The sequence below is a fragment of the Gorilla gorilla genome, chromosome 4 (genome assembly GCF_029281585.2).
Source record: "Gorilla gorilla gorilla isolate KB3781 chromosome 4, NHGRI_mGorGor1-v2.1_pri, whole genome shotgun sequence".
NCBI lineage: Eukaryota > Metazoa > Chordata > Mammalia > Primates > Hominidae > Gorilla > Gorilla gorilla.
The window spans coordinates 104,065,466-104,082,629 of NC_073228.2; the positions used below are offsets into that span (position 1 = coordinate 104,065,466).

At 34.1% G+C, this 17,164-nt stretch overlaps 1 long non-coding RNA gene across 2 annotated transcripts in view; it reads right to left on the minus strand.

The window, feature by feature from the left end:
• The window catches only part of LOC109026852 (uncharacterized), a 472,799-nt gene that overhangs the window by 197,098 nt on the left and 258,537 nt on the right, over positions 1-17,164 (minus strand). The window lies entirely within an intron of this gene.

Below are 17,164 nucleotides of genomic sequence, written 5' to 3' on the forward strand. Positions count from 1 at the left end.
TAATAATTTATAGAGAATGTGCTTTAAAATATTTTTCCCTTAGTCTGGAATTTTGTACTAGTTTTCAGTTTATAGTTATTTTACTAGAAATATAAGTTGAACATGGCCAGCTATGACTTGTTTCTTGGGGTACTATACCTAAAGCATTTTAATTAAAATAAAGTTTAATATAGAATTTTGCATGATAAAAGTCAAAATGAAAATTTTATGTTGGCCAAAGTAAAAACATGTAACTATTTCATGTAGCAAACAAATGACAAATTCATTCTAAACTTGACCTTTCAAAAAGTCTGTATTTTCCTTATAACATTACATATTTGTATTTACATTTTTGTTAACTATCAAAATTATGCAACCAATATATGAAAAAAAAATGTATATTGTGTGTTTGACCCAGGCAGATTTAGCAGTGCAGGCAAGAAACAACCATATTGGCCAGTTTCAACCATTTTATGGCTGTAGTTATTTGAGAGCTATCTTGGACAATTTCTGTAAAACAGAATATATTAATATTGGAGGTACTAAGTGATTATGGGGTAAAACTATAAAATTTTGAAAAATGACTGGGGAATGTATGTTTTATTTCTAACAATATCAGACTCTGTCCTTTTCTTTATATTCTCCAAATAGATTGTTCTGACTTAAACCCTGGTGTCTTTACTTATCCTTTACAACCTGTCTAGAATTCCTATGCCCTCAAATACTGTTAACTTTCCAAGTCAGCTCAAACGTCACTTTTTATCATTCCTAAGAAATAGCCAATCTGTCTTGAACATCACGGCAGAGTGTACATATTCCTAAACCGTTATTATGAAAACCGTGTATTTATTATGACTTATAATCTGTTTGAAGACTGATACTGTGAACATTTTGAAAAAAGAAAGAGTTGTATATGTCTCTTTTTTATTCATAGGCTTAAGTCACTGCGAGGCAAAATGTAGAAACTCAGTAAATGTTTGTCAACATACAAGAGAAAAAAGAAAATAAAAATAAGAAAGAGTCAAATGATATGTGAAGGAGAAAGAAGAGGGAAAAATGAGACAAAAAGAACATTAATTTGATGGCTGTGAAAATCCTATATTTTAAGAATATAAGGAAAGGCTACATGGTAGAAATCTGAAGTTGATTATATGTTCTCAAACATTTGAGAGAGAAATCATTGAGGGATTTTAAATTATGAAATATGATTAAGAATGGCCCTTTGAACTTCCTATTTTAGTAGTTTCATATTATACTGAGCATTGCTGGAAGAAACAGGTATACTGGGGCCATGGTCTCCATATACATCATGAACAAGAGTAACTCACTTTATCTTCTTTAACTTTGGAGCTTCTAGATAAAATTTTATTTGAAAAACAAACAGTGATTCTAATTTAGGAATATAAAATTCTTAGTGAAAAATTTCCATTTTACTAACATGGCAAGTGAGATTCAGAAATGTTCATTGGCTTGCCCAAAATTCTAAATGTAAAATGCAAACCTACAAAATTTCTACAAGATAACATAGGAAAAAATCTTGGTGACTTTGAATTAGGTGATGACATTTTAGATATGATACTAAAAGCACAATCCCTGAAATAAATGATAGATATGTTGAACTTCATTAAAAATCAAGTATTCTTATCTCAAATGACACTGTTAAGATAAACAGGCAAGCCACAGAGTAGGAGAAAATATTTGTTAAATACATTTTTGATGAAGGACTTGTATCTAAAATATGCAAATAACTCTTAAAATTGAAGCATAAGAAAACAAATGAATTAACAGTCAGGCAAAAGGCCTAAAAAGACGCCCCACAAAAGGCAATATACAAATGGAAAATAAGCACATGATAAAATGCTTAGTATTATACATAATTAGGGAAATGTAAATTATAACATCAAGATAGCATACATGCCTATTGGAATGGTCCAAATTCAGCATACTGACAACACCAGTCTACACCAACAATCTACCAGTTCAAATGCTAATCTTTCAGAAACACCATCACAGCCGCTCCCAGAAATGTTTTACCAGAGGTCTGGGCATTCCTTAGCCAAGGAAAGTTGATATGTAAATTTAACCATCACAGGCCCGGGCAAGATGGCTCACCTCTGTAATCCCACAGTTTGGGAGGCTGAGGTAGGTGGATCACCTGAGGTCAGGAGTTCGAGACCAGCATGGCCAACATGGCGAAACCCCATCTCTACTAAAAATACAAAAATTAGCTGGGCATGGTGTTGGGCATCTGTAATGCCTGCTAGGAGGGAGGCTGAAGCAGGAGAATGGCTTGAACCCGGGAGGTAGAGGTTGCAGTGAACCAAGATCATGCCATTGCACTCAAGCCTGGGCAACAAGAGTGAAACTCCGTCTCAAAAAAAAAATAAATAAAAAAATAACCATCACAGATTGTAACAAATGTTCACTCTAATGAATATGTTAATAATAATGGGAATGTGGGGAGATACCAGGTGAAGAGCACAATTCTCTGTACCTTCTGCTCCATTTTACTGCAAACCTAAAACTACTCTAAAAAAAAAAAATCTACCAAAGGACAAAACAAAACAAAACAAACAAACAACAATGAACCAAGCTATATGCTTTCTAATCATAACAGTACTGGTTTAAATGATCACAGTATAAAATCATTGAGTCAAAAAACATGTTAAAATCTTTGATGCAAGAAGTAGTGTCACAGTCAGTTCCAGAATTAGACGTACTTTCCAGAAAATGACATTGTTTCTTTCTCTGCAATTTAAAGTTGGACTACATAACCACACAGGATATAAAAGAAAGTATTGTTAGTAAAATACACCTGGAATCAAAAACACTTCATAATAGGAAGGATAATAGCCAACATATTAGAAAAGATTGATATTTATCTAAGAGCACATAAAATCAAATCTCATGGAAATCAAACTCAGGTATTTTAAAATGAATTAATGTCTATTTTTCATTCCTTCCCATCAGGTTTTTTTAAACGGTATATATTTGTTATATATAAAGTTTTGGTGCCACAAAAGGAATAGCACTTGAATATAAAATTTTCTTTTTAATTATCAGCAAGGCAACTTACTTTTATAGAAGGGTGCCCTTACAGATGGAGCGATGGTGAGTGCACACTTGGACAAGGGAGAGGAAAGCGTTCTTATTCCTGACTCACGTGGTCCCTGCTGCTGTGTCATTCCCCTGTTGGCTAGGATTAGACCTCACACGCTAAACTAATTCCAATTGGCTAATTTAAAGAGAATGACAGAGGGAATGTTTTGGTGGGAGTCCGGGCAAAGCAGGTAGCAGGTAATCTAAATGAGTTAGGGTGGAGCAGGTGATCAGAATGAGTGAGGGTGAAGCAGGTGATCAGAATGAGTGAGGGTGGAGCAGGTGATCAGAATGAGTGAGGGTGGAGCAGGTGATCTGAATGAGTCAGGGTGGAGTAGTTAATTAAAAAAGGTTGCTTTACGAGGAAGTTCACTTTAAAAGTAGAAGGCAAAGAATTGAACATACTGACATATTAATTATTTGAAAAGTAATTTTGAACTCATATCTAACATATTTAAAGTGTATAATATGATGTGTTGATGTACATGTAGTGAAACAATTCCTACAAGCAAATTAGCATAGTCATCATCTCACATAATTACTTTTGTGTGTGTGTGGTTAGTTCTTAATGAAGTTGTTCATGTCTTCTCATTGGCTATCCTTACACATCCCTAACTGAATAAAGAAAATATAAACACTCTGCTAGGACTAATAAATCTATGTCAGGTCTACTTTTATTTTTGCTTCTCTAATGAAACCCTGAATACAATTTGAGTGCAATATAATACCACAGGAATCTTCTGAGTGAACAAGTTTCTTTTCCACTCCAGAGTGGAGTTGTTAGAAGTTCATAGGAATTATGAAATATTAAAACCTAAAAAAAAATGAGCCTTCAAACTCCAGCTATGATACACTTCTGGTTAACAGTCAAAGTTTAATATATAGGATGAAACCAAATTTTCACATTTTTTAAACAAATCTGGACTATTTTATTATTAAATATAAAAGAGATTTCTATGATGAACAGATTGACAGATTTACAAAAAGGGGCTATCAAAAATATTCAATGTATACATAGAACAGAATAACTTAAAACACTGATACCTTATAAAACTGAAGAATTATTTGAAAAAGATGTTATTATTGTTTGGAAAATAGAATGTTTCTTCAAATAAATTTCTAACACTTGACAAAATAAAATTTTATCATGCACACATTCTAAATTTTTGTGTGCTTCACAAGGATTAAGCATTTATTTTGAGTGTACTACATAGCTTCAATTATTTGGTACACATTTACAAGCAGCATAGTAAATTTATACAATATCATACATAGATACTAGCATGTGTTATATATCCTGAGAAGTGAAATCTTGAGGAATTGGGATTATATTTATTATTTTTCTATCAAGTATCACATACTTTAAAAATTACTTTAAATTGATTTTTAATTGACAAATAAAATTGTATGTATTTATCATGTGCAATGTGAAGTATATATACACATTGTGAAATGACTAAATCTCACTAATTAGCATATGTATTACCTCACATAGTTATTTTTATAGTGAGAATATGTCCACTCAGCATTTTTAAATAAGTCAATAAATTGTTATTAACTATAGTCATCATGTTGTACAATATGTCTCTTCAATTCATTCTTCCTATCTCACTGAAATTTTGTATCCTTTAACAAACATCTCAACAACCACCCTCTCCCCCAACCACCCCAGTCTCTGATAACCACAATTCTACTCTCTATTTCTATGAGATGAACTTTTTTAGATTCTTTATATGAGATGATGTAGTATTTGTTTTTCTGTGCCTGGCTTGTTTTACTTAATATAAACCTTTTCAAGTTTATCCACATTGTCACAAATAACAGGATTTCCCCATGTTTATGATTGAATAGTAGTTTATCATGTATATATGTTGAGTATCTCTTATCTAAAATGCTTGGGATCATACGTGTTAGGAATTTCATGTTTTTTGAATTTTGGAATATTTGCACATACATAATGAAATATCATGGGAATCGAGCCCAAGTCTAAATACAAAATTCACTTATGTTTTATATACACCTTGTAAATGTAGTCTGAAAGTAATTTTATACAATATTTTTAATAATTTTTTGTATAAAACAGTTTGTGACATTAAACCATCAAAAGCCAAATGTGTCACCATCTCAGTCATCCATGTGGACAATCTGTGGTTGCTTAGCATCACCATCATTCCCAACTCTAAATTTATGGGGTACCAATAAGCAATCATTTTTCTACACTTACACATAAGTAGTGAATGATAAAAAAAGATATATTATTAATACAGTGAAAAAGAAGGTGCTCAAAGTAACCAAGTAGCATAATAGCATCACCAGAATACCTCTATTAGCGTCTAAACATCAACAACAACAAACAGCAGCAGGCTTTCAGTCTCCAGCTGTGATGCTGCATTAAGATGAAAAGGTTACTGTACATTGTATTTTATATTTTTAGGTGAAAATGTGGGCGTGAGCGAATAAAAAGTAAATTACACCTGAAGGAATCTGGGAGAGTCTTTTCTCCCTTGGGGATGCTGAATAAACTGGGCTATGTGCCTGTGTTTTGACTGTGAACTATCACATGGGGCAGGTGTGGAATTTTCCACTTGTGGTGTCATGTTCACACTCAAAAAGTATTGTATTTTGGAGCATTTTGAATTTTGGGCTGTTATATTATGAATGCCAACTTGTATATGCCATATGTTTTTATCCATTCATCCATTGATGAGGACTTCAGTTATTTTCATATCGTGGCTATTGTTAAGTAATGCTACAATGAATGTGAGAGCTCAGATATCTCTTTGATGTACTGATTTCATTTCCTTTGGATATACACCCAATAATGAGATTGTTGGATCATATAGTATTTCTATTTTTAATTTTTTGAGGAACATCCATACTGTTTTCCATGACTGAATTAACGTTTCCGTTGACAGTGTGCAAGGGTTCCCTTTTCACCACATCCCCACTGACGCTTATTTTCTTGTGTTGATGATAGCCATTCTATCATGTGTGAGGTGATATCTCATTGTGATTCTACTTCTCATTTCCCTGATAATTAACAGTGTTGAACCAGTTTTCATACACCTGTTGGCCATTTGAATGTCTTCTTTTGGGAAATATTTATTCAGGTCTTTTGCTGATTTTTAAATCAGGTTAATCTTTTTGTTTTTTGCTATTGAGTTGTTCTCATTTCAAATATATTTTGGATATTAATCCATTGTCAAATGTACAGCCTGCAAATATTTTCTAACATTTTATAGATTGTCTCTTTACTTTGTTGATTGCTTCTTTTACTGTCAGAAGCTTTTCAGTTTGATGTAATCCCCTTTGTCTATTTTTGCTTTTGTTGCCTGAAGCACTTCATATTTTTTATAGTTATATTTTTTTAATCCTCAGAGAATTACTTTGAAGTACTCCATAAATTTATTGATGAAACAACATTTTTAACAGTATAACCTGATTTTCCGTTTTTGTTTTGTTTTTGAGACAGGGTCTCACTCTGTTGCTCAGGCTATAGTGCAGTGGCACAATCTCGTCTCACTGCAGCCTCTGTCTCCTGGGTTCAAGCAATTCTCTTCCCTCAGTCTCCTGAGTAGCTGGGATTACAGGTGAGCGCCACCACACCCAGCTAATTTTTCTATTTTTAGTAGAGACGGGGTTTCACCACATTGGCAAGGCTGGTCTTGAACTCCTGACCTCAAGTCATCCAACCTCCTGGGCCTCCCAAAGTGCTGGGATTACACGCATGAGCCACAGCATGCGTGTAATCACAGACTTGATTTTAAGGTCACTTAGCTATTAATCTGTATCGGGATTTGAACAAAAATGTACTGATTGCAATTTTAGGACTTAAACAATTACATAACATTTCCTTACACCTACTGTGGAATCTCTCAATTTAATACACTGAATATAATTGCCTTGAATACCAGAAGGTAGATTAGAACAAAGAGTTGATGGGTTTGTAAAAGTAATTTAGAAAACTTAACTTCAAAATATCTGATTCAAAGACTTTTTCTCTTCAAGGATGTTTGTGTATAACTTTTTAAAGGGAACCCAACCCTAGCAATTATAAGATTGTTACTGTAATCTCTTGGTGCAAATTTAAGTAATTCTCAGGACATTCCAACAAAACTATAAGGGAAAGATAATGTAGAGCATGAATTTTTACAAATCATTTAAATTGCTTTAAGAGCTGAAACAATGCAGAATGTAAGTATGTAAAGAAAAGTTTTACAACGTAAATTCTGCAAATAAATCTGACAGTGATACAATTTTAAAAGAAACGTTTGAAAATCATATCTAAAACTCCCATTCACACAAACAGTATTTATTGAATATTTGTTTTATACCAGCATTGCTCTTGGTTCTGGAAATTCCCATTCTCTGTTCCCATAAGGTGGTGTAAAAGGACTAAAATAGATTCCTTAAATAGATCATTCGTAATGCAATGAGAGTGACATGGAAAGAGTATTATGCAAAATAGATAAAGGAAAACTAACTCAGAAGGAAACATTCACTGATAGTTTTCTTAATTTAGAATGAATTTAAATTGTTAAAGAGGAGTTAGATAGGTAAAAGTGTTGAGGAAAAGGCATTTCCAGTAGAGATCAAGCATGCAACAAAATCCTGTGTGTGATAATGCAAAAGCAGGACAATGAACAGACCACAGTAAATATAAAACATGGTGTAACAAAAATGGAGCTAAAGAGGCAGGCAGATATGGAGACATCATGGTAAAAACATAAGGGATTTTTTTTGCTAGAGTCTGCTTAGGTTGTAAGAAGATGAATGCATATTTAGATTCATATTTTATGTAGGTATCTGTGATTTTTACTTTCAAACCACTGAAAATGCACGTAAAATGTTAGATGTCACCTAATTTTTTTTTTTTTTTTGAGACCGAATCTTGCTCTTGTCACCTAGGCTCGAGTGCAGTGTTACGATCTGGGCTCACTGCAACCTCTGCCTCCCGGGTTCAAGCTATGCTCCTGCCTCAGCCTCCAGAGTAGCTGGGATTACAGGAGTGCCCCACCACACCCGGCTAATTTTTGTAGTTCTAGTACAGATGGGGTTTCACCATGTTGGCCAGGCTGATCTCAAACTCCTGACCTCAAGTGATCTGCCCACCTCGGCCTTCCAAAGTGTTGGGATTACAGGCGTGAGTCACTGTGCCCGGACACCTCATACATTTTTACTGATCTTTTTCTTGAGTTAATTATAAATTCATGAGCAGTTATTTTTTAAAAAATCAAATCTTGCATATCTTTTACCCATTTTCTCCTAATGAAACCATTCTAAAATACTCGTACAATATTACAACCAGAATACTGGCACTGAAGCACTGACTGTATCTACCAGTTTTATTAAAATTTCCTCAGTATTACTTGTATGAGTATGGGTGTATACATATTCAGCTCTTTATCTCTTATGTATTTTCATGAATAAACCACCACAGTAAAGACACTGAGCTGTTCCATAACCACAAGGATGCTGTGTTTTCCTTTTATAGCCACACCTTCCTACCCCATCCCACCCCTGCCCTAACTCTGGGCAACCAATACTATGTTAATAATGCTTACCATTTTAAAAGTTTATTATTTAAAAACTATTATATGAATGGAATAATACACTATATACCTTTTGGAGACTGCTTTTTATTTCACTCAGTATAATTTCCTGGAGATTCATCCAGGTTGTCGTACATATCAATAGTTTGTTCTTGATTACTGCTGAATAGTGTTCCACATATGTATGTACATCCACATATGTATGTACCATAACTGTTTTACTATTCACCTGTTGAAGGACATCTAGTTATTTCAAATTTTTGGCTATTAGTAATAAGGCTGGCTGTTAAGAATGTTCATGTAAAAAGTTATTTTTGTGTGTGCGAACATCAGCTTTCATTTCTCTGGAGTAAATGGCAAGTAGTGCAATTGCTGGGTTTTTATTGTAATTACAGTTTTAGTTTTAAAATAAATTTCCAAAGTATTTTCTCAAGTGGCTATGCTATTTTATATTCTCACAGGTATGTAGTAATGATGTAGTTTCACTATTTTCTCTCACAATTTGGTATTTTCATGATTTTTTTTAATTTTAGCCATTAGACAGATACAGAGTGATGCCTAATTATGGTTTTAATTTGTATTTCCCTAATAGCTAGTGGTATTGAATGTCTTTTCATGTGTTTATATGAAATCTATATATCTTCACTGATGAAATGTCTATCCATACTATTTGCTCACTTTTTAATTGGATTATTTTAAACATTCTACCTGTATAAAGATTTTCCTGTTTTTCGATTTTAATTTGATTCCTTTATGTTCAGAGAACCCCTTCTGTATGATTTCAATTATTTTAAATTTGTTAAGGTGTGTTTTTAAATGTATAAAATAATTACCTAATATATTTGCAATTTCATAAAAAAATTAAAAGATTGTTTTTTATTCTTTTTTATTTTATTTTATTTTTTTTTTGAGACAAGGTCTCACTAGTTCGCCCAGGCTGGAGTGCAGTGGCGTGATCTCTCTCGGCTCACTGCAACCTCCACACTGCCCCCCTACCATGAATGATCCTCCCATCTCAGCCCCTGAGCAGCTGAACTACAGGCATGCCCTACCATGCCGAACTAATTTTTGTATTTTCAGTAGAGAAGGGGTTTTGCCATGTTGCCCAGCTTAGCCCGAACTGCTGGGCTCAAGCAATTCACCCACCTCAGTCTCCCAAAGTGCTGGTATTACAGGCATGAGCCACCACACCCAGCCACAATTTTTTAGTGAACACAAAATTGTTTGAAATGATACATTAGAAGTTGATGATTCACATATTAAATATCTCCTCTAGGGACTGATGCTAACAGCAATTTATAGCTCACTGAATATTACCCTTGTGGCATTTAGTGTTTAAAGATATTCTGTCTATTAATTTAATTATTCTATATGCAGTGACTTGGACATTAGAAAGTATGAATTCACAAAATCATCATCAACTTAATATTTATGACAATGGAGATCACAAAAATTTTCCCAATAGTATGTTAATTTTAGCCACTGAAAATGACCAATCTAGAAAATAAATGTATCCATTTGTGCATTTTAGATACACTTGTAAGAATCAACATAATTAAAACCAACTGCACAATGCAAACCTTAAAACCAGAAGTGTAGGGTATGATACACAGGACCAAATTTTAATGATATAATCTGTTCATTCCTTCAATTCTGTCACTTTAATTTTTCCTAAGGGTTTGTTTTAGATAGATGGCATACCACTTTTCTCTGATGTGCTCTATAATTCTTATCATTCTCTCAAATACGAAGCTTACTACCTTCTCATGATTTACACACTTAGCCTTTTGGAAGATGAGAGCCATTGAAGTGATTTGTTGATTTCTTGATTGATTTTGTAATGCTAAACTACTTCGTAGTTGCTGTCCTAAGTCAGAATATCTACACTTCCCATTAAGCTCTTGAATCAAAAGGATTAATGTGATAGTAGAAAGAGATGTATTCCAAAGCAGAAATAAATCTAACTAGAAATCTCCCCAAAGCAAAGGACAAGTACTTACATTGAATAAACTAAGCAAATTATAAAAAATAATATTATCTCCTTATAAAAAAGGCAGAAAAGGAAGCACAACAGTTAATCTTATAAAACTGTGCAAATATGTGTTTATGGTATATTACTAAGTTTATTCATAAATATGTAATACAAGTCAATCTTGAGTAAATAAGAAAATAATTTATGAAGATTCCTTCTCCTTGTTTCAGTTGGGACAAAGCTGAAAGACCATCTCACCTTCATATTTCATGATGTCAACTGAAGGCTGTTGAAACTGCATTAAAATTATTTTTTCTTCTCAATCCTGCTTTTATCTCTCCCTTACATGTGTTGTTACTTCCCAACAGACTTACTGCCCACAAACCTGCATCTCAAAGTTTGTATCTTGGGAAAGAAGACCTAAGATAGTCAATGCCAGTAAAGCTGAAAGAAAGCTGACTCCAAAATAAACATTTCGTGTTTGATCAACCTGTCAACCAGATGGCAATGGGGAGCCCTTTATAAGTTTGTAAGAGACATACACATGCACACTACTGAGTTAAGTGTCAGCAGAATAATGATTTTGGAATATATGTAATAAAGATAACAATTAAAAATTACATATGGATAAGGTATTGGGAAGAAATATAAAATATTGGTTCTGTCATTTGATAGAAATATAATTTTTCATCTTTATACTAATTTATTATTCATCATTTTAATGAAATGATACATAAACTAAATTAATAAATTAAACCAGCTATTGAATTCAAACTTAATTATATTCTCAAATTCATTATTATTATCCCTATTTTTAGCATGCAACGGATTTCAGTCAACCCCCATAGAACATCACACACCTGTAAGTTAATCTCTGGAAAATCTTCTTTAATTTTAGTAAGCTCTAAACTGAACCTTTAATGCCACAGTTCTGGATTTTATATGATTCTCTTACATACATTCATATTTGACAATCCTGTTTTATGTCCCATCATGAAGAATTGTGACGATATAAGAAAGCTATTTCACCTACTCTCTAATTTAAATGAGTGACACCCTTAATGTCTTTCCTACGCATTTCCACTAGCCATTGTAACATTTTTGTCTGTGACACAATCATTGGCTTAATAGAACAATTACCCATCAATTATCTTCTTCCATACTCTTCTCTCCATATCACCCTAGTCCTCTTATAGCATATAATTAAATTTGCTGCATTAAATATTATCAACAACCTCTTTTTTTTTTTTTTTTTTGATGGTGTCTCGCTCTGTCGCCCAGACTGGAGTGCAGTGGTGCGATCTCAGCTCACTGCAAGCTCTGCCTCCCGGGTTCACGCCATTCTCCTGCCTCACCTCCCCAGTAGCTGGGACTACAGGTGCCCACCACCACGCGGGGCTAATTTCTTTGTATTTTTAGTAGAGACGGGGTTTCACCATGTTAGCCAGGCTGGTCTGGATCTCCTGACCTCGTGATCCGCCCGCCTCGGCCTCCCAAAGTGCTGGGATTACAGGCGTGAGCCACCGCGCCCGGCCATCAACAACCTCTTAATTGCCAAAAGTAGCATCTCCTTTTCTGCCTTTGGATTACCTAATAGAGTACTTCACCCTTGACTGTCCTTCATGGTTGAACTGCGTTGTTGTTGTTTTTTCTTTTGTTGCTGTTGTTGTTGTTCCGTAGGGATTTTGTTTGTTTTGCCTTGTTATTTAACAGCCTTCTCCATGCTGTCTTCTAAAAAAATCACACCCAACTCTCATACCCAGTCATATTTAATTATACCTTTAAATGCTTTCTAATATGTCATCTCCCTTTCATTCTCATTACCAGTGCTCTAGATAACTATACTTATCATTTTCCCACAGGCTGATTCAATGTTCGTATTTATTTCCTTATTTACTTTGAGATCTTGCTCTGTCGCCCAGGCTGGCGCGCAGTGGTGCGATCTCGGCTCACTGCAAGCTCCGCCTCCCGGGTTCAAGCGATTCTCCTGCCTCAGCCTCCCGAGTATCTGGGACTGCAGGCGCATGCCACCATGCCCAGTTAATTTTTTGTATTTTTAGTAGAGATGGGGTTTCACCGTGTTAACCAGGATGGTCTTGATCTCCTGACCTCTTGATCCGCCCGCCATGGCCTCCCAAAGTGCTGAGATTACAGGCGTTAGCCACTGCGCCAGGCGCAATTTTTAAAATTATACTTATTTTCCATCCAGCCCTCAACCCACCCAATCATTTACACCTGCAGCTGCTGGATTAACATTTCAAAATCACAGTTCTGTTCATATCAGACACTTCTTCAAATCATTCACTGGCTTACTTCTGGAATTTGTAGTTCTTTACTGTGTGCCTTCAATTTATTTTTCCAATCCCCTAACATATAATTATATTCAGATGTTGCTGTCTACTTCTGGTTTCCAGAATATTTCAGATATTAACATGAATTTGCTCCAGTTCTTCAAAATCTGAACTGGCATCTCCCTCCTCTGGGTGAACTTCTCAAAGGTTTTTTTTTTTGTTGTTGTTGTTTTAAACATTATTTCCCTTATCGTGTTTTTCTTGATTCTCTCTGCACGCTCATTACGTACATGAACCATTTTTGCCCATTCCCACTAGGAACTTTGCAATTCCTAATCTCCTTGCCTGGAGCGATACTCGCCAAGTAAGTTCATGATTGGATTTTGGGGCTATTTAGGTCTTGACTCATGTCATTCTCTCACAGATGTTTTCCTTGATGTAAACTAGTATAATCTACACAACATTTCTCAGTGTCTAAAATTATCTCTTTGTTGTATGCATTCACGTTTTTTTTTTTCACTGTCTACTCCCTATAAGCTAGATAGGAACAGAAGTCTTGTTTTAAATTCTTTTGGGGGTTGTACTCTGTACTTTTGGGGGTTGTATAGATGTTACAGAGGAAAAAACAAGAGATTTTACCAAAATGTCCACTTTATGATAATGGAGCCAATATTTTGATCTCGGTATATCTGAGTACATTTTTCCTCTTCCACTCTACACCTCTTTTTGGAATCAAAAGAGATAAAACTCAAAGAACGGCTTTGGCTTTCACTTGAGATTCAATTTCCTCACCCTTAAAATGTATACAATAGTGCCTATTTATGTTTTTATTGTGCAGATTAAATGAGATAATATTTCTCCCAAATGCTTAAATAGCTCAATGTATGATGCTATGAGGCTACATGTGGCAGTTTAGAGTTAATGGCAGGTAGTAGCTTAGTTTTTCCAGATGATGGAATACAGTGTGCAAACCACGGTTATCGATACGCTGTTTGAAGGAAGTCTTTGGTATGTTTAGCACTTTTAGTTTAGGGCTAACCAAGTTCCACATAATAGACTAGGTACATCGTGTGTCCTAAGAGACAGCATCACACAATTAATTATATTTGCTTCATTCTACTATCTTTGTTATTTTCTCCAGTTTACAAATCAATCAAACCAAATGGTGTAAAAATTACATATGAAAACAAACGGATTATGTATACAGACTCCTATACTCCTTTAGTCATCTTAAAGTGGGTCTATTGTCATTGGCAGACTCTTTTGGGACATTTTCCAGGATAATTATTTAGTAATATATCAAAAATTTATAAATATATATAGATATGTATGTATGTAAAGTAATTGTGCTCTATGTGATTCCGGAATTCATATTTACCATTAAGAAACAAACAAACCTGATAGGCTTTGTGATGAGGTAGAGTTAATGAATAAAGAAAAAGGGTACTAATTTTGCTCTTATTTTATCTTCATGTTTTATATTTACAAAGGAGCACATTATTATAGAACATAATTTTAACTATGAGAGAGAAAGTTTGTTGAGATGAATATATCTAGAAATCGTTTCCAATAGTGTAAAGAGGGTTTTTTAGTGATAAAATCTTGAGGCTACTGCCACCTTTTAATAAAAATTTATTTGAAATTTTGAAATAATAGGACTACTTCATTTAAGTAAAATCAACTTCTATTACTGAGACAATTTCAGTAGAATTTAATGAAAAACGCTGAATAGTCATTAGTCATCTGTTGACAGTAAACACATTACAACTTCAGTGGAAATTTAGAGATACAGAGACAAATATGTACGTTCAGAATATAGCAACCTTCAAAACTATGCCTAAATTTTAGTTCAATATATAGCAGACTTAAGACAGGTAATTATTATAAATTTGGAAATCAAACCTGTGATACAAAATTATTGGATATTTTACTGCATGTATTTCAAGGTTAGCATTCATACTATTCAACAAGTTCAAAAAATAAAGAATAAATATTTCAACAAGTGCACTTCCAGACACCATTTCTTTCAAACCAACAGTGAAATATACAGCAACAGTTAAAAACAAAAAACAAAAAACTGCCTCCATGGAATATCACTAGATGGTACCATGCCCTTCTTTCTTGGAGATATAGACACTTAAAATAATTGAGTTTTACCAAAGATGTCCAGAAGTTTCTCTAAATATACTAGAGTGGGATCATTCTGACACAATGACTTATGCCACAAACTACCAAAGGCTGTGAAATGTGCCACCAATATAAATTGTTTTAAAAACAAAATTGGGCAAGTATTTGGAGAAAAGAAATACTGAAGGGCAGACCTGCTAAATCAAAAGGAAGCGATGGGCAATAAATGCCAAGCTACTGAGTTCTTGTGAGATTTACTGCCAGTTCTTACTGTGCAGTAGTCTCATTTTTTTTTCCTGTGAGGAAAATGAAGTTATTATAAGATATCATGCCAAATCTCATGAAATGTCATGAAAAAGCATTAAAAGTGGTCACTTTCTGCATGAAACTCCTGAAGATGATTTTGTAATTATCTATGGAAAACCAAAGCTATTTATAGAAAAAAAAAAAACACCTTTTCTGAGTAATTTCATTTTGTTTAGGTTTCTTAATACAGGACATTTCATTCTTTTGTATTTCTTAAATGAGCATATATATGAAAGACATTAAATTCTGTTATTGTTTGTGGTAACTGATGTATTGTTTTAAATAAGGAAGACATTATTGACTCCATCCATTAATATTTTCTCACAAAGAAAATATTAATATTTATACAGGGCTGAATACTGATTTATTTTAAAAAATTAACTGCCATTTGTAAAGATGTGGCCCATGGCAAGGTCCTTCTAAGTACTGTACTCTAACAGCTTTACCTAGAAAAATTCAGTGAAATTCAATAAGTTTGCAACTGAATTATCTGGGTCAGACACACCTCTCCACCAACACACTGCTGTTCTTTCTACAAACCTCTTTGGCTAAATCACTCTAGAATCCTTTCCCAAAATGTAAACATTGGAATTAACTTTGGATGCTCTTTCTTTACACTGACTGTGATGAACTTGGGAATGTTCAACTTCCCAAATCTCTCTGCAAAGACATACTTGTTTTCTAGCTGATAAGAACACTGTCAATAGACAGTTTTCAGGGTTGGCCCCTTCTTAGAAGTTTGCCTTGGCTTCAGAGAGCTGTCTCAGCCAAGGTCATAGTGTTGGGGATGTAGCCCACAACCAGTGACAAATTGCATGGGTGTATACAGACTTGCCTCTTTAGCCAAGTGCAGAGCAACTCTAACCAGGCATTTAAGCAATTCTAAAAACTCCCTATTTGGTCTGTAGAAGCTGCTTGGACTGTATCACAAATTGATTTATCCCACTGCCCATTTCTGCTTCCTCTGTTCCCTTTCTAAAGATATTTATACCATGGGTGGTTTTTAATAAACACACTGAACACTAAACCATCTCACAGTTTGCTTCCCAGATAATTTTATTTGCAATGCTCTCATACATTACCCCTTAATTATTTTTAGCGGTGCCTCTATCTGTATCGAAAATGCATCTAATTTTATAATTTCTATTGTCCTGTTTTATTATAGACTTAATCATTTCTATATTAGATCAAAGAAAGATCTCCTAACTGGGGCACACTTCTTCTTGTCCTATTTTCTTCAAGTATAATATCTCACACACCAGAAAGAACTTTAAGCAAAATGGATTGTGTTACTCTTCTATCTTTATTCACATAGTGACAAACCAACAATTACAGAATAAGCTTTAACCTTTACATCGCATACCAAGTCTATTTTTAAGTTGTGCCCGACTTTTCCAGACTCAACAGTTTGTTCAAACTTCTGTACCCTAGGATTTAGTCTTTGTAACAGTTCCTTCTTCCCTGAAGGAAAGTTACCTTAAACTACCTTTATTTTCTCCATTGAATATAATTACAGTTACTAGAGAAACAATATCATCTTGATGTACATGAGTGTTGATTTGTCCAATAAATTTGGCATTTACCTAAAGAGGCTTATAAGTGGACAAATTTCCATAGGATTTTTATCTTTCAAATATTGACCAAAAGAGTGAAATAAGGATAACATTTTGTCCAAAATTATTGAAAACTACAGCACATAGTCCTTTTATAAAACTTTGGCATTAACATTAAAAAAATTGTAAGCCAAAAAACTTGTTCTCTCTCATAAAATGTGAACTCATTCAGCAAAGGGCCTACAAAATTGCATATACTGTGTGCCCAGCGTGTGTCAGTTTGTT